Genomic DNA, 25,197 nt, shown 5'->3' on the forward strand with positions numbered 1-25,197 from the left:
ATCTTGTCCAACGAGAAAAGTATACCGTCTAGCTGGTTTAGAGCGATGCGGAGGGCAAGCCTTCCCTTTACAAAGGACAGACAGTATATAGAACCGAAGGTGTTCAACAGTGTCTATGCGACCATATTTATTGCATTCAGTGCTATCAGTCATTTCACTCAATAATGAATTGGTTAATGCAATGCCTAGGCGTTATGCTACACTGCACGGCTTCTTTACTTCGTGGAAGACAGGGAAACAGGCGCAGTCGCATAGAAGGATCGAGTGAATGAAACCGATGGCGAGTTTATGATGTGAGGTGTGTGCCACTTCTGCAATACGGAGTCATGCGCGAGATTGTTTAGGTGCCTGGCAGCGTCACTTTTCAATAAAGGTATAGAAGCAAGGCTTGTTCCTTGATGTTTTCTATTAGATTCATCGGCGAGGCCGTTACCCTAGATACGGCAATGACCAGGCAACAACTTAAATACGATATTGTGTCATTTCGCGATCACGTGGTAGTGCGTTTCTCCTATTGGTGACAGGAGTTCACAGAACCCGCGACAAATAGCAGAGAGAAGACACTGTAAGTCGGCCTTCGAGTCACAGAATATTGCGCAACAATTGGCCTGTTGCTTAACATATTCAACGGCACCTCGCAGAGCAGTGAGCTCCCAACTCATCGATGTTGTGACATGATAAAACTTATATTTGATACTGATTCATCGTGAAGGGATAACCACTGCGCCGGTGCAACTGATATGAGTGCAATAACCATCCAGGTTTATGCGCCCTCTGTCAAAGTTGATAACCTCGCAACAATCCTGAGTTGCTTGCTACCAGGCAGAGACTGGCCGATCAGCCTTCTTTCTTATCCTTGGGACAGAAAAGTGCGCTTCAGGTTGTCGGAAGTGGCTATATAGCCACTAAGCCACTAAGTGGCTTAGTGGCTATATGGCGTTGTGGTATTAATTGCGAGGTCGCGGGTTCGACTACGGTGCATCTCATTATGTGATCGTCGCTTTGGGTATTTCAGCGGGTAAAACACGAGAATTTAACGTAATGGGAGGCACAATGACCGTTGACATCAACAGAGAATACCGCCAGTGGTCGTCGTTCTCGCAGACAAGCAAGATATGTCGAGGGCATTCTTGAAATTGTCTTGCGCTATTCTAACTGTTCCCGCTGTAGAAGGCCGAGCCAGACACGGAGTGCCTGTGCCTGCACGCCCGAGACTTGTGTAGACCAGTGTACACCAGTGTAGACCAGCATGAGAGGGCTATGGCGCACAATGTCGGCGAAGGCCTCTCGATACAGCTGTAACCTGAAGTTCACTGATGACGCTCATGTTTTATCGGTGATGAAGCTGAAGACGAAGACAATGCACGTGAGCTTCTTCATCAACGCACCAGTTATAACACCGCGAGATGAAGCGTCAGGCGGTGGGCCTTCGAAGTGAGCAAGAAACGCTGCGATCACACTGACGCAGGCTGAGACTCTCACCAACCACGGGGTACTAGAATGCCTTTTTGTGACTTGTTTCCTTGTTCATCCAATGCTCACCACCCTCAACTACTGCGGTCACACGGTTTTAGTTCAGGAATCAAATGGGTCTATTTTTATTTAGAAAGGAAAGCGTTTCTGGCTTCACAGAGAACAAAAATCCGCTATCCATTCAGCACTACTTGGAGGATGCGCATACGATGCGCTGCAGTTCCACAAGAACTACGGCATATTTATTAAATTACATAAAAGAGAAAAATTTGATAAAAATTGTATAAATATCCGTCGGATCGTTCTGAAAAAATATGTGGAATGAATACGCACGTGCTACATTTCTATATATTTTTATTTTTCTATCATACTTTCAATGATTTCAGCCGCACAAAAATGAGGGGTAGCAACATGGTCAAGCCTTTGCGGCTGCCACATTTTCGCCCGGTTATTGCTCTATAGAGATGATATACTAACTTTATGAAAAATAACAGGAGGAAACTGTTAACTCTGTCAGGAATATTTATTTTCTTACTGCAACAATAAACGCCAGTCTGACGGCAGGACAAGAACACTGCAGCTTTCAACCCGAATGTTTCCAAAGTGCTGAATCAAAACTAACAACAATCCATGGAAAATGCGCAAACGCGACCATCGCGTAGTAGTAAAGAGAGTATATTGTTGCGGTATGTCATTCGACAGGGATGCAACAATGAAAACGCGATTTTCGGTAGTTAGCTTAATTGATAGGGCCGTTTATTGTCGGGATTGCGGAATCCTAGCTGGTCTTAGGGGCGTCACATGCGCTTGGCGCCTGATTGCGTAAAATTTTCGAGCTCTTATAGACCTTATCGCTTAGCAACCTTGACTCCTTCGAGTCAACAGAGTTTCAGAATTTCAAAGGCTGTATACTTGATAGGCTTTCAAAAGTGCCCGCGTGTCCCAAGTATTAGTTTTTTTAGATCACTTCTGATAAAACGAGCACATCTTCACTGACCCTGCGATCGAAGGATCACTTTGATGGTGTACGGTTTAGTTTGCTTTCCTCCAGGATGGCTAGTTAAAAATAATCCTGAATGAGGCGCTACATTAAGTACGTGGCTGGGAGAGCAACGCTAGCTGTAACGGAATTACCCGAGTGTTGCGAGTCTCTAGTGTTTTATATTATTTTATAGAAAATGATAACCTTGTTTTCGCTTTCTATAGAACCAATTTTTCTTCAAAATTGGTTTTTCAAGCCGCATCAGCAAACGTATTATGAATTTCGAAGTAGCTGAAGCAATCTCTTTTTATGAGAAAGCAAGCCACGCGAGAAATTTTCGCGACCGCGTACGTTCTTTCGAACGTAGCAATCTTGCCTTGCGTTAAAGATACGCTATTGTGCTCCGACGACCTATTTTCATATCAAACTGCATTTTGCGCCGCAGGCGCCTTTGTCTCGCTTCCGAAACACGCATTCGACGGACAGTTGTGCCTGAACGAGCAAGCGCTCGGAGTGAAGTGACCTACATACACATCGCTCGGTTTTCTGCGCTAGGTAGGGTCGCGCTATTCTAATAGCAGCTCCCACTGGCGTCGGTGGTTCAGTGGTAGAATACTCGCCTGCCACGCGGGTGGCCCGGGTTCGATTCCCGGCCGACGCACATTTTTATTTTTTCAACATACCAGCCTTTCACTTACGGCCTAAAGTAGTCGAGTCAGCTTTCTTTCCAAGGCGCTTAGGCCAACCTTTCTAGGCGCATCAAATGGGCAACGCATCGGGCGAATGGCGTGCTCGCACTTGCGGAGAGAACCACGCGGTTGAAGCGCTGCTCGGCACCACGTCTGTTTCTTCTCAGGTGTTGCTCCGTGCTAATCTTTAGTACAGTAAACTGCCGCCAACACGAACCTGCTTAAGTCGAATTTCTGATTGAGAAACGCCATATGAACAATTGGTTGGTCTCCCAAACGCTAAACGCAAAATAAATCCGCTTAACACGAATTGGTTGTTCCGCTAAGCCGAAGTTCCGCGACCACCGCTGAGCCCTGGCACGTGACTCAGCAAAAGGCCCACATCGACTGACTTGGAGGAGGCTGCTCAGCTATATACTCCGCTTCATACGTAGCAGGCAACAATGCGAAGGCTAGAGAGTCATCTCTCACTACATTTATCTTGGTAGACCAGCGCATTCCTTCTACACGCGTAAATATTATAGAGGATAGGAGTGAAGCTGTTCGGTGTCAGCTGAAATCTCGAACGGCAAATCACTGTCAGTCTGCTCCTTTTACCGGCCACCAATTGGTTCAGCCAGAGAATTGTGTCATTTCACTGCCACAGCTACAAAAATCACATCCGATTACGTCATTGTAGGTGGGGATTTTAATCTACCTAATCTCAACTGGAATGAACAGCCGATAGCCTCTGGAAGCTCCCCTAGCTTCAAATCTGAAATAGCCGATTTCATGAACCTCCTTTCATTAAGACAAACTGTGCTGAAACTTACGCGAGGAAGTCATATCCTGGATCTTTTTTTCACAAATATGCCGGAAATTGTCCAGAACACTGAAATATTGGCAGGGATAAGTGATCATGACGTCGTGCTAAGCGAAATAAATATGAAACATGTAAGCGTTTACATTGAGAAGAGTCGGTGCATGTACAATTACGCCAAGGCTGATATCCAAGCAATCAATACTTCACTGGAAGCATATTTCGTTGTGTTCGAAGCACTTGCGGATGAGTATTCTGTGGAAAACCCATGGGTTCCATTTAAAGAAAAGATCTTTGAACTGTACAACCGGTCTTTTCCGTCGTGGGTATTGACTAGAAGGCGAAATCGAAGTAAGCCATGGTACACTAAAGAACTCGATGTTTTAGTGAAGCGTAGGCAAAGAATTTACCATTCATTCAAACGATACCCTTCTAAAGAGAACTTACGTAAACTAAAACTGGCAACGCGGGAAGTGAACAACGCTACAATCCAAACAAAATCAGCCTACTTTAAAACAATAGAAAGTAAGATAAAGCAAAGTCCGTAGGAACTTTGGAAGCATATAAAACGAAATAAAAAAGAACATTTCTATTCCCGCTTTGACCGATGGCGGTGTTACAATTTGCGACGCCACAGAAAAGGCCAAGTTGTTCAATCTTTATTTTCCATCAGTGTTCTCTGCCCCAACAGAATCTCGGAAAGATCTGAAATTGTTGAAACACGAATCCACACTCATGCCTAAAATAGTGATCGAAGCTTGGGCATTAAATTACTGCTTCGTGATTTAAATTGTGCAAAAGCTGTGGCCCCTGACTGTTTACCCAATTTTATGTTGGAGTCTTGCTCCCATATAGTGTCAATGTACTTGAAAATTATTTTTGAGAAGTCCTTGAGACACAGTTCACTTCCGGCTGATTGGAAAATGGCATCGGTTGCTCCTATACATAAAACTGGCCCGGGCAACGTTATTAATAGCTACCGTCCCATTTCACTAACTTCTGTGTGCAGTAAAGTTCTAGAGCATATTTTATATACTGCAGTAGTCCAACATATTACTATCGGGCCGCGACCGATAGTAATTCTTTATTTAACTCAAATCAGCATGGATTTAGACGAGGATTATCATGCGTCACACAACTAGTAGAGTTCACACATGTCTTAGCGGCAGCCCTGGACGACAAATCATCGGTCGACTGTATTTTTCTTGACTTTCAAAAAGCGTTTGACACCGTTTCACATTACCTGTTACTGCAAAAACTAACCAGTTTTAATAATAATCCCCAACTTATTGCGTGGATCGCCGAATATTTACGCGAGAGACGACAATATGTAGTCGTAAACGATGTGGGAGATATGGGGTTCTCCTCCGTACTCTCGGGACAAAGGAACGACAACACAGTAGTGCAAACAATCACAAGGGCATTTATTGCACTTTTCATAGATCAATGCCTGCTAGCCGAGTTGCTATCCGCAAAACATGCCGATGGGCGCGCGACAAATCTAGAACTCCGACTCACCGCGACCGGAAAAACGAGCGAATATGTTCGCCCCATGCTGGATCCCAACGCCTGGTCGTTCGCGTGTACGGTCACGCGAACGGTGTCCAAGGCGACCACGCGAGACGGTCTCGCAGAAGCATGGGTCGGCGCGGCACGGCACGTCCGTCCCGCTTGCTTCCCGAACCCCAAAGAGCCTGTCTCTCGGCGCCCGAGTAACCCCGCCGCGGCGCGACACTCGCGCCATCTCTCGCACCGCGCTTGTACCACTCCGACCACCGCGGGCGCCAGGCCACGCGAGCCGTGCGGGAAAACAGCATATCAGGGGATGCGTGAGAGTCGCGCATCCCCACAACGGCGAACAATCTGCAATAACTAATGTTACGTCAGGGGTACCTCAGGGATCAGTTCTGGGGCCCCTTCTCTTCCTACTTTATATCGATGACATTAATGAAAATGTACAGTTCCATATCAGGTCATTTGCAGATGACTGTATATTATACCCTAAAGTTACATCTGAAAGTGACTGCTTCGTAATTCAAAACGACTTATATGCCATACACGAGTGGTGTGAACGATGGGAAATGAAATTGAATCTCGAGAAAACGGTGTATGAGGTTCTCCAGAAAAAAAAAATCCTGGAAAATTTGAATACACGATAAACTGCTCTCCAGTAAAAATGGTGTGTGAATATAAATACCTAGGCGTTTACTTTTGCCCCTCTTTATCATGGAATCGGCATGTGGATATACCTAGGCAAAGCTTGTCGGAGCTTGGGATTTTTACGAGGAAATACACGTGCGTTTCCACAACAAACCCGGGAGTTGCTATGTAAATCATATGTAAGATCTGCACTCGAATACGCATGCTCTGTGTGGGACCCTTCATCAGTAACTAACAAAGAAAGACTAGAAAAAGTTCAGTCCATGGCGGCAAGATATGTACTAGATATAGCAATGTATGACAGGCAGTTTAGTGCAACTAAATCTAAGGCAATGCTAAACTGGCAATCTCTCCAGCACCGAAGAGCGTCGCTTCGACTGAAGCTTTTACACAGCATATATCACTCTCACACTCGAATTCCGCGTGACGTGTACATAAACCAGCCTTACTAACCATCAGCACGCAAAGATCATGAACAGAAGATAAGAGAATACAAATTTAATACATCGGCCTTTAGCAGCTCTTTTTTCCCAAGAACCATCAATCAGTGGAACCGACTTCCTTCCTCAGTTGTAAGAATTTCTTGTCCTAACAAGTTCTTTTCTGTATTAAAATCAATAGAATCTTTTGATCCCTAAGGCTTGATAAATATTCCGTGTACGTCTAGCAATCATCATGACCTATAATCAATCCCAGTAGAAAGTGACATTTTCTTTTAGTGCCTCTTTTTTCACCTTGTCGCACTGTATCTTAATCAACCGCATTGCTCTTTTTTTGCAACTTATTATTCGCGTTGTTTTTTTTTTCTTTTTGCTTTTTCATTATGAGTCTTTGTAACCATTGTGCTTTATGTACTTTATTTTTCTGATGTGTCACGTGACATATGCAACGTGCCTGTGTCCGACGTGGCTGCGTGCAACTTGGCTGTGTGCTTTTTTTGTCGGCGTTTAATAATGTGTTGTCGACTTACACAAATTTATGCAAACCTGCAATTTTTATGCTTGTTTTTTCATCTGTAACTCCCCCCCCCGCTGTAATGCCTGAATGGGCGCTGTGGGTACTAAATAAATAAATACTGGCATTCGCGACCAAAAAATAGTTCATCACATAAGAAAGAAATTGTGTAGGTATTCGCCATTTATTTTATAGTGAAATTGAGCCTCATACTAAGGTATATGTGAACTGGTGGCGAAGCTTCCGTAGAAGACCACATGTCAAGAAAATGGCGGCTCGTTGCAACCGTCGCCATCTACGTATCTGGGGGACAACTAACAGTAAGCAAAAAAATAAAAAGTGATGCCACAACCGGAAATGGCAATGACGTCAAGACCTTATGCTGCTTGGCGCGAATTTTCTTTTTTAATTTCTTTCGCGTCCGGCATTTTGACCGCTACGCCAACAGTTATTTTTCGTTTGAGGCTAAGGCGAGCTTGGGACTCACCTCATCTGTAGCTCCAGCGTGTCATTAAACTGTAGGAGGGGCGTATGTCTAAATGTGAACATAATTAGGCTGTTATTGACGGCAACAGCTCCAGTAGGTTCCTTAGGAAAGTGAGCCAATGCGATGGAAATAAATAACATTTCCACAGAGGTTTAAAACGCAATTTCACTTTTATTCATCTAGAATAATGCAACCGATATAATGGATCAAACAAAACATGTTTCAATGGATGAAAAGCACTATGGCCAGCACACAGCCGTAATGTTTAAAGGAACTTCTTGCTGGGCTATATGGTGCATTGTTTTGAAGAACCAAGTTGCGCATTCAAAAAAGAGAACAATAGGAAAAGGCGACGGAGACGGAAAGAGCGCAGTTCGTCTCCATCGCCTTTTCCTGCGGTTGTCTTTTTTGAATGCGCAACCTCGTTTATCAAAGTCGTAATGTGTAGCAACATATGAGAAACCTCTCCACAGAATCATTCGCAATTCCGCGCGACACCATCTATTCATATCCATGTATTCATTTATCAGACAAGACAACATTGCGCCACATTATCATGTAGAAAACATTCGAGTTACTAATTTTGCTCCTCGTCCGGCACTCAGGGCATGTGTTACGGAGAGTGAACGAACATAGCGCGACATTTGTTCGCGAAGCGTCCCGCAATTATCGTTACGACGAGACAAGCGTATCGGATGCCGCAACGTGAACTTACACGATAACAAAAAGCCTCCACTCACACCTTTCGCCAATTAATGCCGTGCGCTAGGTCACGCAATATTTGAAGTGAAGCGCACGCCACACTTTGAACAAACACACAAGGAAATAAAATAAACTGGTATGAAACCGCCGCGTTCAAATCAGCAATGCCATACCGCACGACATATTAGCTGGTTTGCAGTCTTGCCAAGTCTTTTGCCAGAATCACGGGTTCATAGAAGTCAGCAAGAGTGAATTAATGAATTGTGAAATAGAAAAGAAATTTACATTTGTTGTTTTAGTACAACAAAAACACTTGAAACGGAATATTTACTCGTATGACAGTATACTGATAAAAAATTTTTCGAACATTTTTTTTCACACAGGTTTTTCTAGTTTCAGTGCTTGTTCCGCCCCTGACCTAGTCGCGTTTCAATCGTGTACCACTAACTGATATCTCTGGCCGTAGGTTTTGGCACGCTTTTCGTTTCAAGCTTCGCGACCTATTAGATGGACCTTGCTGATACTTTTATGTGCGACGTAATTATTTCATGAAGATATCCAATAGCTGAACCATCGAACGGACCGAGTGACACGTATCAGCAACACGCGCTACCAGCGCTAAAAATTTTTACGACCGCATGCAGTACATTGTTTCGAATGCTGCAGTCTCGCATTGCAGCACGAATTTGTTATTGTACTCCAGTGGTTCATATTCTGATCAAGTCCTCGGTGCGCTTCTGAGCGCCCGGTCGACGGACAGAGTGCTTGAGCGACCGAGCGCTCGCGAGCAGACTGACCCAGATAAAGCTACGCATTGCGCAATTCTCCTTGCTCTATTTTAAGCAGTGCTGCGTCGGTGTGCAACGTCGGCGTCGGTGGTTCAGTGGTAGAATACTCGCCTGCCACGCGGGTGGCCCGGGTTCGATTCCCGGCCGACGCATATGTCTCTTTTTCCAGCTCTGCGGCGTTTCCAAGACGACAAGCTCCTATTCCAGGACGACAAGCTCCTATGTACACGGCATTATCACGAATAGAATGCGCCCGATTTTCATACCTTTTGCCAGTCCTGCGGGGCTCCCGACAGTCTTCGCCCCATAGTGATTTCTTATTAAAGAACTCTTTTTTTTTTATTTTGTAATTTTCTTTTGCGCTGCTTGATGGAGTCAACGGCTGCTAAAAGTGTAAACTTTTTGAGAAGAAGCTTTGTGATCACATCTGCTCCTAAAGCATCTGCCCTTTTCTAAAGAGGATCTTTTGCGCTCTTGAGCTCAATCTTATAAGCGGTGCAATACTGGTGAGTATAGCTGAAGGTTGTCTTCGGATATGACAGCCAAGCCTTTTGTTGGATTTTACTGGGACGTCTTCCGAGATCTGAATGCGCTTTTAGGAAAATAAAAAAAACTGCATTGCCTCCATAAACTTACCTATATTCAGATCCTCAAAAGGCAGGGCCCGTAATGGACGAAGCAGTGAAGAAAGTTGGCAACCAAGTACGGAGTAATTGCAAGTACAATTGCTCAGCGCAGATTCATCGAAGACAACCGATGACAAGCGCAGGAGATCAGACAACTCGGGCGCAATTCTGGTTTTATCTTCCAAAACATCAAACCCTAAGTGCGTCAAAACCACCAAGTTTGTCTCAGGGCTGATCGTGCCTACGAGACATCCAACAAAGTTGTGGGAATTTCGCTTACTTGGCAGGGCTTATTTCCTGCTGACTGCTGCAAGCTTTCCTCGCGCCCTAGCTCATTCAGTAGTTTTCCAGCGCCCCTTGTGGATTTGTTGACATCTTCATCGCTTCTCTCGTTCCTCATCCTATAATTTGTTATTTCTCTGCATTTCTTTACCACGTCCCTCCTATCTCCTTCAGCAAGCGGGCGTTGTGCCATTTCCCTATGCAGGGGCCAGCCAGTCTCAGACTCCTTTATTTACGGTTCGCGCTTGCAATCACAATAGTAGCAGCACACACAAATTATGGCAACGCCGACTACTACAGGAACCTAATGGAACCTTCAGGATACTTGTTGGCGACCATTAGTACGGAAGTTTCTACTATCCGATGGGGCGCAAAATTGTGCCTTCCGTCTTCATCTTAACGCGTGCAGCATCCCAGGACAGTGACGGTGTGGCCAACGACCGCTATTAGTAACTATCAGACGAGCCACTGCTCCGGGTCGACTCGTTCACGCGTCTGTTGTGGATGAGGCCACGTGACCACAGCTTCCGATTTTCGGGGCGTAACGGGTAGTCCCGTTTTAAAACTGAAGCCGTGTGTTAAAGATTACATTTCTTTGCCTCGATCTGTCGCCCGCTTTGGTGGTCGGTGCATTTCCTCGGTGGTGGTTTTGCGTCCACTGCCGATACAAAGGCCCTCGCGCAACCACGTGGCGGGGTCCGTTCATAGCCGAACTCCGGCTCATTGAGGCGCGCGTGTGGTCGCGCGAAGGCTTTGCGGCGGGCACGTCTTCATTCCGGTTGAGCGCTGCGTTGGAGCGTTCGTCAGTGCTCTTCCTCATCCGCCACCCTTTCCACCGCGTAGCGACTGCAGGAGACGAGGAACGCAGCCGAATTCCGCGCCGGCGCCGCTGGAAACAACACACACATGACGAATCGGCTTTTACGAATAGCCAACTACGCTACCGCCAGAGATGGGCTGGTTAACATCTCCGTTCTGGAAAGAATTACGCAATGAAAAGACACAAGCGCTACCTATATATCCTCACTAGGACAGATATACGCCTTTAAGTTCTTTATTGCATTGTTAGCTCGAACAGATTTCTAGAAGCGTCCGGCTACCTACTGAGATGGACAATCTTCGGCGATGGTTTCTACACAACTTTTTCTTGTTTTCTTGGCACGTCTTTAGCATTGGTCGCGATAAAGTATAATGTAATCACTTAGTTTCTTTCCGCCCTGCCCCCCCCCCCCCCCCCCCCAGCGCCAAATAATAATAACGCCCTATATACGCCAAGCTGTTGGGCTGCAGAGCACGAGGTCGCGGGATCGAATCCCGGCCACAGCGGCCGCATTTCGATGGGGGCGAAATGCGAAAACACCCGTTTACTAGGATTTAGGTGCACGTTAAAAGACCCCCGGGGGTCGAAATTTCCGGAGTCCTCCACTACGGCGTGCCTCATAATCGAAAAGTGGTTTTGGAACGTAAAACCCCGTAGTGTTATTTTTTTTATACACGCCATGAATACACGGATTCTGGAGCTGCTGAAAGAAAGAGAAAGACACGAAATTTTGTCTGCGTACTCATTTATTATGGGCTTTGTATTGGAACGTACACCCAGATGAATGTCGAATATCCTTTGTTCGAAACTTTCAGATCCATGAGGTGCGCAGCCTTGTCGTTATCCACAGTCACCAATGCCTTTCCAATGTGCGCAGTCGAATTCTGCAAAATGACAGACATGTGAATTTCCGCATTTGATATATAATTCCATTCTATAAACCTAAATTGCGCTCCAAATAAAAGAAGTATAACTCCACGGAATTCTACTGGTGATTTACACTGTGCCCCCTTCAATCTCAAGAAGTGTTAACAAGGTATTTCAAAACCTGAAAACGAATATTTTCATTACAGATTTCGTCTCGCTCTTTTTGATGATACCTTTATGTTTCACAGATATCGTAGTACAAGTGGCTGTTGTCGACCAATAAGACGACACACATGTGCACGTGCATTGGGCTAAGCGTAGTAAAAACGATTGTGAGAGTTCGTAAGTAGTCCCATCTGTATCAAACCTCACTGAACAGTCCAAAACGTAAAGACCAACGTCTCCAATAGTTGCTAAAATCACCCACTCACACTTTCACACCGCTGCATTTCGGAGCTGCCATGAAGATAGCGGTAGATGCCGTCGATGACTCTTTAAGAGTGCTTTATAAATTTTAGCACATTCCGAGATTATAAAAGCCACTCTGTCGCTAAGACTAGCTTCGCGATCCCATCACGTTTTTCACAAGATGGGATAAGCCCGGACCTGAGATGGCAGAGGCGTTTTCTTTCAGATAAGCTGCGATAGCTTACCCTGGCTGTTTGCACACTCCGCAATGAAACACAAGGAGGCTTCTCCTACACAATCAGTAAGGTTGTTTTCACTACAATAGTGAATGTTTATGGTTGTTTCGTTTCTTCACTATACTAACATTCTGTGATTATCTGGCATCCTTAATGCACTTGACGTGACATTATTTTTTTTCTCTTTAATTTAGAAAGCTGGACAGAAATTCATGGTTTCAATTTCTCTACACTGACCGGTGGTCACCCGTGGAATCAGCGTCCCTATCCACGTCCATAGCCGCCTCCGTAACCACGGCCGAATCCTCCTCCGTAGCCGCGCCCTCCTCCGTAGCCGCGTCCTCCTCCGTAGCCGCGCCCTCCTCCGTAGCCGCGTCCTCCTCCGTAGCCGCGCCCATACTGCGCCTGGACGCACAGCAGGCCCACAACTAGGATGGCGATGAGCAGGAAGAATTTCATGGCGGCCTGGAACGTTGTCTCTGGTCCTTCTGGTCAGCGACTGCAGTTAAGCGCCAAACAACCGCTGGTCGCGTCCTTTTATAGGCGGCCGCGCCTTGGCCACGTGCCCTGCCCGCGTCGTCTTCCCCGCCCAAGGTCTGGCGAGGGGACCTCTGTGACATGCGGGCCTTTCCGCGTTGAAGTTAAACTGGTCTTCCTTAATATGTCACTGCGTTTCGCTCGATGTGCCCCATAAATGAGTTGACATTTGGTACCGCAGCGACGTCAATAAGACATTCATGAGTGCCACTTTGTCTTGTCAGAACGTGTAGTGTGCCGACGCAAGCGCACGTGGCAGCGCTACCACTTGGCAGCTGCCTCGTCCAAGGACGCGTTCGCCTTGTGTGCTGTCTCTCCTCCTTCACGCCTAGCTGTGCGGCCTCAATAGCTTCCCGGTGAAGAGCGAAGGGGCTGTTGTTCTCAATAGTTCTTTCTTTCTATTTGCGCTATTCTGGTAGATATTGCTGCTTTAATTAAAATGCGAAAATAATGATATTGCGTGCAACCTTGCCTCAACTGGTTCTGCAGATGGAGGGCGAGGCCTTGATGTGTTTTCAATCTATTTGCTTTATGTTATCGTCATTCTTATTTTTTCTTTCTTTGTCCTCTTCTGAAACGGAAACTCAAGAAAACATTTTTTTTTTCCGCATCACTAAACTACCCTGCTGCAACGCCATCAAAGTCACGCTTAGCGTATTAACAGCAGTGCTAAGCAGGGAACGAAAGACGCATGGCGACGCCGCCTTGAACTTCGCGCATCGCCTCACCGTCACGTCATGAGCATTCACCTAGCTAACTTAATTTTTTCATAACGATGGACCACATAGCACCGTAAATAAGCCCCAAATTGAACTTAGCGAGTTCCGAGAACATTTATGAGTGACACAGGCGCAAACATGAAAAAAATATAAACACTTTGCAATCTGTAACGTCACTCTCACGTGCTGGCGCTGTGGTTAAAATTAAAAAAAAAAAATTGAAGGCTAACTTTCACTTTGTCTTCCAAAAACCTAATATTGTGAAATTAGCCAGCATATATTTTAAAAGAATATCAGTGTACACTGATAGTGTTTCTATTCAGTGTCCCTAAGAGAAGGATTTAAGAGAGGGACTTCACAGACGAAAAGTGATTCATGAACGCGAATTTAACTTGGCGACCTGCTATGCGTGTACTCAAAAGTGCAAGGAATAATTTCAGATCGTTGTGCTATGCTCAGGCTTAGAGCTTGGAGAGAAGCGGAATGCGGGCAGTGTTGTTTTCACGGGCGACCCATGTCTTTGGAAGCAGGGATGCAAAGGGTGAGTGGAATGCCCGTGTATCTGCTCTGCGTCGAACCTTATCAAGATCCCTACGTATCTTGTAGAGACGTAATGATTATCTGCCCTGTTATAGTATTCTCGCGGCATGAGTGCTGCGATCAGTTACACGGTCGGATAAATAATCAAAGGTTATGGAGCATTGTGCAATCAGTGGATGGTCGGAGCAAAACTCGAACAGCCGCTGAAAATTGGCATCCAAATCTACAGCGCGTGTCACTGCCGATACTTGCACCAACTCATTTTTTCTGCAACCGGCCGACGATCCGGAGTGTCGAAAATGGCCTGAGGAAGAACGCAGCAGTGAAGCAATGGATGCTTCTTTCACCATCCAAGAACTTATGACAGCACTGAATGAGTCAAACAGTAAAACAGCACCGGGTCCAGATATGATTACGTACAAACAATTGCAGCAGCTCACAGAAGACCAACTAACACCAATTCTTCCCATCGTTAACCATGCTTGGGAAGATGGGACACTTCCTGCACACTGGAAACATTCCTCTGTAATACCACTCGCAAAACCGAACAAACCTCCAACAAGTGCCGGTAACCTCCGCCCCATATTATTACCCTCAGTTATCGGCAAGGTGATGGAACGAATGGTTAACCAACGCGTCACAGGGATCTTGGAAGATGGGGAATATTATCACTGGACCCAAATTGGCTTTAGGCCCCACCTTTCTACGCAGGACACACTTCGGCGCTTGCACTCCGATGTACTAAAGGACCCCTCACCATAATGGCCGAGCATTGCAGGCATAGACGTAAAGAAGGCCTTTGACTCAGTGCCCCATGACACTATACTGCAAGAACTGGCTGGACTACCGGTAGGCAGAAGGTTGTACAATTATTTATTTTTATTTATGCAATACTCTCAATCCCGTAAGGGATCTTAACAGAGAGGGCATTCAAAAAGTACATTGACATACAAACATGACAATGTAAAACGGTTTAGAAATACACATTAATACATAGAATAAACTTATACATCAGCAGGAGTAAAAATATATATAATGAGGTTCATGCTGCCGGATTTGGGTTGGACAGAATAATTGTGCCACAAAATGCAAAACAAAGGTAGTAACAAAGTGATACTGACAATAAGTAAAAATAATTACTGAGATGTAAGCAGATCGTTTTCAACAAGTGTGATAAAGGCAGTTAGTGATGAACTATTAACAGAGCTCACGCTCAAAGCGTTCCAATCGCGTATAGTCTGTGGAAAGAAAGAATACCTGAAAGTGTCAGTAGGGAAGGAATACTCGTTTAGTGTGTGTGGGGGATTATGAAGTGTTTTCCTCGTTTGAGATTTCGTTATGTATCGTCAGGTATCCATATTTAATTGATTGTTTATGAGTTGGTAAATGGTTTTAAGGCGTGCTAGTTTTGCTCTGTTTTGAAGAGTTAGCTTCGCGGCTTGTTTGAGTAGTTCTCTCGGTGAGTTTGTTAGCCTATGTTTGTTAAAAATGTATCTGAGCGCCTTTCTCTGAACACCTCCAAGTTTTTTAATCAGCTTGTTACTGAAAGGAAACGAAACGACATTTGCATACTCTAGTACCGGTCTGACAAATGTTTTGTATGCTAGTAGCTTTATATCAGATGGTGCTAGTCTAAGGCGTCTATTAATGAAAAATAACTGTTTTAGTGCGGTTGCCGTGACTTTATTAACGTGAGCATCCCATCTGAGGTCAGAGGTTAGTAATATTCCTAAGTATTTATATTCACAAACTGAAGCAAGAGGAATGCTGTTTAGTGTGTACTGAAAGAGTGACCTGTGTTTCTTCCTTGTTATAGATAATAGAGCAGATTTATCAACGTTAATTGTCATCTGCCAATCTTCACACCACTTCGTTAGTGCTTCTATGGCGTTATTTAAAGCTATATGGTCGATGACAGAGTTAATTTCCTGATATGGCGCGCAGTCATCGGCAAAAAGACTAATGTTAGAAATGTTAGCAGGAAGGTCGTTTATAAAAATTAGGAATAACACTGGGGCTAACACGATGTTATGTTCAAAGCTTTTGTTATGTTATATTATGCTGGAAGCTTTTGCAGAACAGAACGTTTTCTATAAAATAGGTTCATTTACAAGTGAGCCATATTCTAATAAATTCCTTAATTTCCATCCAATTTCCAATTTAAAGTCCTTAATTATTTTTAAACGTGCCAACGTGCGAATTTTTTTATCTAAGAGCATTCAGCGCTCCAAGTCAAGGTTCTTCTTCTATAGTAATTATAAGGGAAGTTTCTCTCCCAATTCCAACGAATGTTCAATAAAATCAGTCCAGTAGTTGTCTCATAAAAGCATTTCTGCGTTTTACAGGCGATTGAATAGGCGAAATCAGATATGGCCCCGAGCTATGACGCCCTCTCAATGCTATCGAGTAAATATTGTCAACCTCGAGGAAGTGCCGTATTTCGAACATAAGCGTCCTTCTTTATAATCGAAAATCCAGGAAGACTTACCAAGCGGCTGTGAGCGCCTTACAGGTCCTTTAAGAATTATTGCATCACAATTAGTCTTGCTTGAACTTAAAGCCGTTTGCTGCGGCCTAATGATAGCAGCTGGGGTAGCCATGCAAGACCACTCCTGAAAGCTTCGCATGACTTCGACCGGAATATTGCTGTCGTAAATTAGGTCGCGGCAGCTTTCGCACACTTTCGAGCCATTCAAAGGGACTAAAAATGAAGAAAATCTGCAAAATACTTCTGTTAATCGGAAGACCTGGCATGTACACGCGATTTTGAGTGGGAAGTTTGTGTCTCATTGAGCCCCCGTGAAACCGCGTAGACATTCTGTATATGCGTTGTTTCAGTAAGAATTGTTTATTTTACCATCCTGTGATCGAAGGACAAGAATGAGCCCGTGTTGCTTTAAATTGGTCTTACAACGTTTACTTACTTGTCATGAGTGGATACTCCTCTTGGGTAAGATTCCATCGCGGTTTCCTGAGCCAGAACTCTTAATTAGCCTAAATGCGTGTAGAAGATACCAATTCAGCAAGCGCGCAATAGCACGTAGATTTCTTTTTTGGTGATAGGCCTCCACCCATCAGCGACCTCGTTCCCAAATACAGTGCCGTCTACAATGCATGTCTCCAAGAGCTGTCTCGAATAGTTGCATATCAAACTAGGGCAAGAAAATTGATAAAAGGCATGAGAGGTCACATCATCCCTTTTCCTTGTACCCCGGCCATTCCCTCTTCCTTTTTAGTCACGCTATCTTTTTGATGTCTACTTGCTAATGGAATAACAAAATTATACCCGCAAGCCTGCGTGCCTGTGTTTTGTGAGAAAATATAGTCGTAATTCAAAAAGCGACATTTGAATTTTGCAATATGCTAGCATAACTTTGGTGCCAGAGTGCAAAAGGGCACATTAATTTGACTTTGCCTGGCGCGTTAAAATATCTTGAAGCACCCCTGTCACGAGAGCGCAGTGTGGCCTCAATGCATCGACGGGTGCCCTCCTCCACGTCCAGTTTCGACGAAGGATGTCGACGCGCTTTCGTCAAACAAAAGTGGTATAACCAAGGACGCTGTAAATGTGTTATCACGCTGCGTTATCGAAGTCAGACGTTGGACTTGTAACTGCTATGACCTCCCCATAGATCGTTTCATGGTCCGTCAGCTCAACAATGGAACATGGACGAAAAAAGAGAGAGACAGAGCGAGAGAGAGAGAGACTCGCAGGCTCGTCTTTAGGGGCGTAGCCAGGGGGGGGGGGGGTTATGGGGCTTCAGCCCCCCCCCCCCCCCCGAAATTTTTTTCGTGCGGTCATGCGCCGCCGACCAAAACAACTCCCAGCGCCGGAAATCATGCTCGAGGGGGAGGGGGTGAGCGGACGATGGTGGCTCAGTCTTGTGTGCGCAAGGGAGAAAAGTGGGGAGGAAGCGCGCCGCCTTCCGTCGCGCGCGATACATATTGGGAGTAGATGGAGGGGGGGTGCTGTGATCTGTGAATCTGTGGTTGCGCAACCTGTTTATTTGCCTTCTTTGACGCTTTATATATAGTGACTTTTTCTTAGGTACGTAGATTTATTGGAGACTTATACGTATATTTAAATATCTTGTTGCGAGGTTTTCTGTGTATGCGCAGTGAACTTTGTTTCCAGTGACAATTTTTTGCCCTTTATCAAGCTGTATCTTCCCATTTGTGCATTCCATTGTATCTTCGCATTTCTAACGTACGAAGGCGAGTCAAATGAAATTGAGACAACCCGCCCCGCGAAATATGGTTCGTTTCATTATTTTCGAGGCATGCGCGTAGCACATACGCATCTCATTTACAAGTGACATGCAGAGGTGAGGTTAAATGTTCTTTAATGCTCTCATACACTGGGTTGAACATGGTTGCGTGACATAATGGACACTCCAAAAGTTGAATAGCTTGGTGTCATGAGGTTTTTGACAAATGAAGATGTTTCCCAAAAAGAAATTATTCGCCGTATGGCTGCCGTATGCGTTGAACATTGCGTTTCATTGGCCACTGTGAAGCGTTGTAGCCAACTGTTCAAAGAAGGACATGAAAGTTACAAAGACGATCCATGGCCGGGCCAAAGCCACCGTGCAATCACCCCCAACACAATTGAAAAGGCCGTTGTTGCTCAGTGGCTATGGTGTTGGGCTGCTGAGCACGAGGTCGCGGGATCGAATCCTGGTTACGGCGGCTGCATTTCGATGGAGACGAAATGCGAAAACACCCGTGTACTGAGATTTAAGTGCACGTTAAAAAACCCCAGGTGGTAGAAATTTCCGGAGTCTCCACTACAGCATGCCTCATCAACAGAAAGTGGTTTTGGCACGTAAAACCCCATAATTTATATTTTTTTAAACAAATGCAAAGGCTGATTAGACAAGAACAGAGGATAAGCATCGATGAAGTGGCAGGGCGTGTGAACATCACTCACGGCTCGGGTCACACCATAATTCATGAACATCTCGCTTATCGACTCTTGGGTGCGCAATGGATGCCCAAGATATTGAACCATCGCCAGAAGACGGAGAAGCTCGGCGCTGCCTTGACTCCTCTAATCCGTTATCACGATGAGGGCGACGACTTTTTGTCTGCAATTGAGACCGGGGATGACTCATGGTGCCGCTTCTACTAGACTGAAACACTACGGGAAAGCTTACCGTGGAAACATTTGAATTCACCACTCCCAAGGAAAACAAAAGCTGCCATTTCTGCCGGAGAAGTGTTGACTTCTTTTTAGATCGTCAGGGGCCATTATTGATCGAATTTTCGAAACCTGGAAAGATTCTAAATCGTTTCAGATATTGTGAAAGGTCGGATCGGCTGCGTGTCGCAATCGAGAACAAACGACGTGGAAAATTAAGCATTGGGAACATCTTGCTTCACGACATTGCCCGTCCCCACGTCGCTGATGTGGTTAATACAAAACTGGCAAAGTTCAAGTGGGAAACGCTGCAACATCCCTCATGCATCCCAGACCTGTTGCCTTGCCTCTTCCACATTTTGTAAAATTTGAAAAAACTGCTCAAGGGAACCAGATTCGTGTCGGAAGATGACGTGTAGTCATTTACAGATTTTTGAGGCATCAACCCAAGGAGACGGGAATTACGCGACTCCTTAGTAGGACAAGTGCCTAAATACTCATGGTGGCTACGTTTAAATAAAGTACCCCGTTGGTCATATATTCGCATTGGCTCACTTTCATTTGAGTCGCCTTCGTATATATTGCGGAACTCCTGCTTTTTATATCTGCTCTCTGTTGCGACTATAATTTCGGAGAAATTCCTCGCAATACACAACCGGTGACAGCTGCTCCTGCGTAATACATTCTAACAAAGGACAGCGTCATTGAGATTTTCCCCTGGTCGTTGCATATGCACGAAAATCTAAACAAGGTTGGTCAATGACAGATATATATATATATATATATATATATATATATATATATATATATATATATATATATACATATATTTGATCCCTCGACTAATTCTATAAGGACGAGGCCGAGCTGCAAAGTGAGCCCCCCACGAACGAAATTTCTGGCTACGCCACTGCTCGTCTTATATTATATCTAGCACGGCACCTAGTTGACCGTGAACCATTCGAGCCACTCACGCCAGCAAATGTAGCCTGCAAACCGGTTCGTGCAAGTTTGTGGAAGAGCCCCTCAACATGGTTGCACGTGTGCTTTCTTCTCGTAATGAAGTGAAAAGAGCAAAGGTGTTTATCTCCACTTTGGCATGTGACCCTTTTCCGGCCTTGAACGCGGTCTGTTTGGACCTAGAAGGGTCAGTCTCCTCCTACGTGAGTGAGTGTAATTACCAGCTCGTCCTTCGAGCCTGTACGAGGTGCTGTAAAGGCTGCGCGGTGTTCAAGATGTCTTAGATCATGGCACGCTATAGTATAAGCAAAGCGCACTTTCTTTTAGCAAAGTGTGTAAATATAGTGTAACTATGGGGTTAACTCCAGAAAGCCCAAAGTATCATGTTCGATACGCTGACGAAGTGTAGAAAATTGCGGTTTAACCGCGTCAAACTTAACGCGAAGTCCGCAGCAGCGTTTCTTTTGTTTTTTTTTTATATATATAGCCTGGAGCAAGATTTCAGCTGTGGGCAGTTCTCTAAGCCAATGACTCGTAAATTACTGGCTTTACTAATTAGGAGTTTGTTAAAACCGTGTGTCACATTGAGGTTTATTTTTTGTGTACGTGTGTAAGAATTTATTCCATTGTACGGACCTGAAATAAAACAACAAATTTTAATTTTTCTATATGTATATGGGCGTTCCTGTTTTCTTGAGTTTAAATAATCAGATCATGGACCGTGCGGAATTCAGGAATGCTAGGAAGTCATCAATTTGTTCTGATTTATTGTTTTCTGCTATACTTCCTTTCAATTATCAGGAAAACAATAGAGGCTACACAGTGTCGCTTACACAATAAATAACTGCAATGAATGCATAGATAAAATAGGCAAACCAGTAGATGCATAAATACGCAAACACAAATTATGCACCAATGCATAAAAAATGTCCAAGCCAAATAAAAGTTGTCATGGCAGGAAGTGCTCTCTTTTCGTTTTCAAAAATAGGTCATGGTTTCAGTATAGCGCGAAAGAATAATCGATGGTTGACAAGTACTCTCTAGCTTCTTTCTTTGCTTGCCACAAAACGAACAATCAAAGAACACATCTATTTATATATTCTTATCGGTCTCTACGTGGGAATATTGTGAGCTTAATTAATCGGTGTAGTTAAAAAATTATCTGTGGCTTAGCTCAGCTAACCCTGGACATGCAAAGCGAAAGCTTGGTTTGGCGAAAGCTTGGTCTTGAAAAAACAGCCGCTTGCGTTTGTTTCCGCCCTTTTTGAACCAGATATTCGTGTTCAGGGGACTCAAAACTGTAGAATGCCGCAGAGAACTCATTTTTTTTCGAAAAGTGTTTCAGCTTCCCTTTAAGTCCTTGTTTCACTTCGTGAACCTTGGAGTTAGCTGTAATTGTTAGACTTAGGTATACAATCATCGTTAAACCAGGTACGACGGCTGTGCCTAGGACGTTGGCAATACATGACTGTGATTAGACTTGGGTAGACACGCATCGTACGACGGTGCGACGCCTGTTGTGCCACAGGGAACGCGCAAGTGCTAGACATGCAAAGAGTCGCCGCGAACATGCGCAGCGGCTAAGCACAAACGGGCAGGGCGCGTATGCGGCCGCTACATTGATATCGATGGTGCGACGCCTGTTGCATTCCGGAACCTCTCCAGTGAAGCAGCTCGCCGGGAGATATCCGCGGGGTGGTCAGACGCCGCTTGGCGATGACGGCTCAAAACCTCCCGTTCCCGCGCAACGCTCAGAGAAGACGGCCCGGCCTCGCTCTCATCCACGGCCAAGCTCGCACTGACTAGACGAGCGCGGCGCTTTTCTTAGCCAGGCGCGCGGTGAGTCACTAGGTCAGGCAATGAACCAGCTGCGGAGAGCGCATGCGCCAAGCTGGCGGCGGCGACGAAGCTCGGCGCAGCGAGTCACGTGATGCGTTTTCAAGGTTACGGCGCAGCTGCGGTCAAATGAAGGCCAAATTGCTGGCGACGGTGAAACTCGGCTTGCCGCGGTTAGTAAAGTTTTCGCTTTAAAAGATGGTTTCTGTAAGCAACACCGGAGTGATAACGAGTTGTTAATCTTTTAGTGTTAACCAACATGTCTGACGTAGAGGCAGCGTGAAAATCGAGCCACAAGCGCACGAACACTCGTCCCAAATCAAAGTTCCCCTGCTCTACCAAATTACACGAATGCGCGAGGTTGTTGGTTGAAAAAGATTATGTTTCTTTAGCCTTCCTTATCACGTGTGCTTTGTACATCGGAGCCTGTATTTACCCACAGATTTTTTTTTTTTTTCGTTATTGATGTGCAACCCTGTGGCAAGGTATAGCCTGCCGACACCAATCAGACTGACCACTTAGCAGGTACGGCTACGGGAACCACGACGCCCGCTCCACTGTCGGTTTTTACCGTCATCCACCTGCCATGTTTCTGGGATCGCAACCCTCCCGCTTAGAGCTCTCGCGATGAGATTCGTGAAGTGAGCGGTAGATACGAACTCGGGAAATATTCTTTGTGACAAAACATATTGTTGCAGAAAGAAAGCAGGCCAACGAATGTAAAATAATCTATATCTACAACTGGTGTATATGGCGTTCAGGCAACGGCCAGTCTTCATCTTCCTCTAGTTCATGTCACCTTCTTCTTTCCCTTCACTGTAACATCACCCTCCCGGCAGGGTTAACTCCGTCCTGGTGCAAGTTATAGAGCCGCACCTAATGGGGGGACATTGGGCTTAAGCCTGGCGACGTGAACAACATCGCTGGTGACGTTGGCAGGCACTGAAGGCTGACCGACTGGGGCGATCTCGTATATCACGTTAGACAGTTGACGTAAGATCTGGTACGGAGCAGAAGTAGTTTTTCCGACAAGCCGACGTGCGGACTTTTTGTTCCCTCTACAGGGCAACAATCTCGTTTCGTCTTCAGTGAGCGACATCATCTACTTCAGCAGAGCTATATGGCATTATGGAGGCCCTTGTGTATGTACTTCGACAGCAGCCGCCAAAGACATGGGGGATTTTCACGGATTCAAAAGTGGCCCTACAAAGTATGTGGAACAGGCACGAGCGTTGTAATCACCAACCTGCAGCATCTGGCATTGCTTATTTTCACCACAAGGCTAAGATTGCTGGGAATTGCATTAAGTTCCACTGGATACATGGCCTTGCCGGTATTTCGGGAAATGAAGAAGCGTATGAAGCTGCCCGAAATGGACTCCAATACCGCGATTTCAAAAGAAAATGTTTTACAAAAGGCGACGCTTCAAACATGGCAAAAAAAATATGCCTATCAAGAAAAAGGCCGCATCTTGAATCTGCCGCTTCACCAAGATAACTTCCTGCGTTATATTGACTCAGAAATAAGACCGAAAGTTCCACGACCACTTCCTCGACACTTAGAGACATTCTACCATCGTCTTCAACGGAACGTGGCATACACGAACAATTATCTGTACCGCATAGGGCTTACCACTAACCCATACTGTGATAACTGTGGCGACTTAGAGACAATGGAGCACAGTGCCCCGCGTACTGCAGCAACGCGAGACAATATTTTGAGCAACAAATGCCAATTTGCCACAATCCGTTAACATTACCCATCATCTTAGGTCCAATGCCCGGCCATTCAGAACAGCGGCGGGTCTTGGATTTATTTTTCAAATGCCTGTCAGAAATTGGTCTAATAGCAAAGCTTTAAAGAATGAACATTTCACATACAAAAGCCTAAATTTACCCGCCATGTCACCTGTAAATATTAGTATCAGGTCCACTTGCGCAGTTCATATTTATTTTTATTCTCTTTTTCCCCACTCCCCTTTGGAATCTTTTAATCCCATTCCTCATCCCTATAGAGCGTAGCATGCCAGCGGTTTATACGCGCCGGCAAAAATCTCTTTTTCTAATAAAGAGTATATATATCTCTCTCTTCGTGATAGTGTTGTGACGGTGATTAAATTGCAACGGCCATTGTGACGGCTTGTCACCCGTTCGCCGTCGGCGCGAAGTCGTCGACGGGGTATAGAAGCCGGTTGGTCGTTCTGTATTCAAGGGTACACAGCGAAGGAGTCAGAGTCGGGAGAAAAATAGAAAAAAAAAAACATTTATCGACTGACAATGACACAAAGCTTAAAAGAAACACAAGAAACACACACTAACACACATGCACTTAATCTAGATCAATGATGAATACAAAATAAGTACGAGGAACAGTTAACAGTAAACACAGAAATTAGCACTACACAAAACACACTTAACGGGGGTCAACTAAACAGAGTTCAAAACAAAACAAATGATGACATACGCATGGCCGGGCAACAGTAGCAAGTCCATAAAGCATGGAGTCGATGGCAGAGCTTTACCGATGAACGCTGGCAAGACGATCTCGTTGCGGTGGATGAGATTGCTGGGCTGGGTTTCCCGGGAGTCTAGGTCTGACTTCTTCCGCCGAGCAGGTTGAGCTGACTTGAGGAGAACTACCGTGAGCTTCGTTGCAGACGTTGGTTTGTCGTCTCTTACATCAACTAGTAGCTCCCAGTTCAGACGCGGCTAGGCGACCTAGGCGATACTGGACGGCACTAGCTCCTTGACGCTTTTCAGCAGATTGTGGGCTCAGCTTCTAGACTCTAGACTGCCTAACTCGGCCTAAAACCTGCGCTTAAATAACTTCTTTCCCTAGCGCACTGGGTTGGAGGACGGCAGATATTGGTGATAATCCAATCAAGTTCACCCAATTGTATACTGGCTCCTCCTAAGGTCTTGGCCGCGCCCCTTTTAATTAGGGGCGAGGGAACGGGTGCTTCCCCCCTGCTGATAGAGTTCGCGCACTCGTATTGCGCCACATACGCACACCCTTGACTACGTGCCGGGCCTCCATTGTTCGTTCATAAACGTGGCAGAAACGACGGCAGCTGGCCATACGGCGATGTCGGCACACATACACTGTCAGCACTTCATGGACACGGGCTCGCACAGACACACCACATATTTCGGAGCATTCGCACCTCCGCCTTTTTAGTAAGGCTCTCAATGC

The 25,197-nt window shown here is 45.3% G+C and overlaps 1 long non-coding RNA gene and 2 other non-coding genes across 3 annotated transcripts; 2 read left to right on the forward strand and 1 right to left on the reverse strand.

Annotated features, from left to right (window-relative positions):
- Positions 1 to 3,045: 3,045 nt before the first annotated feature.
- TRNAG-GCC (transfer RNA glycine (anticodon GCC)) lies at positions 3,046 to 3,116 on the forward strand. The gene has a single exon. It is a non-coding gene; the product is annotated as a tRNA-Gly (tRNA).
- A 5,999-nt stretch (positions 3,117 to 9,115) lies between these two features.
- On the forward strand, positions 9,116 to 9,186 carry TRNAG-GCC (transfer RNA glycine (anticodon GCC)). Its single transcript has one exon. It is a non-coding gene; the product is annotated as a tRNA-Gly (tRNA).
- Positions 9,187 to 11,490: 2,304 nt separating this feature from the next.
- Positions 11,491 to 13,123, reverse strand: LOC126530537 (uncharacterized). The gene is made up of 2 exons (XR_007599432.2): positions 12,511 to 13,123; positions 11,491 to 11,646 (listed from the first exon to the last, which is right to left on the reverse strand). It is a non-coding gene; the product is annotated as an uncharacterized lncRNA (long non-coding RNA).
- Between the last annotated feature and the right edge of the window lie 12,074 nt (positions 13,124 to 25,197).

Source organism: Dermacentor andersoni, chromosome 4 (assembly GCF_023375885.2).
Source record: "Dermacentor andersoni chromosome 4, qqDerAnde1_hic_scaffold, whole genome shotgun sequence".
Lineage (NCBI taxonomy): Eukaryota > Metazoa > Arthropoda > Arachnida > Ixodida > Ixodidae > Dermacentor > Dermacentor andersoni.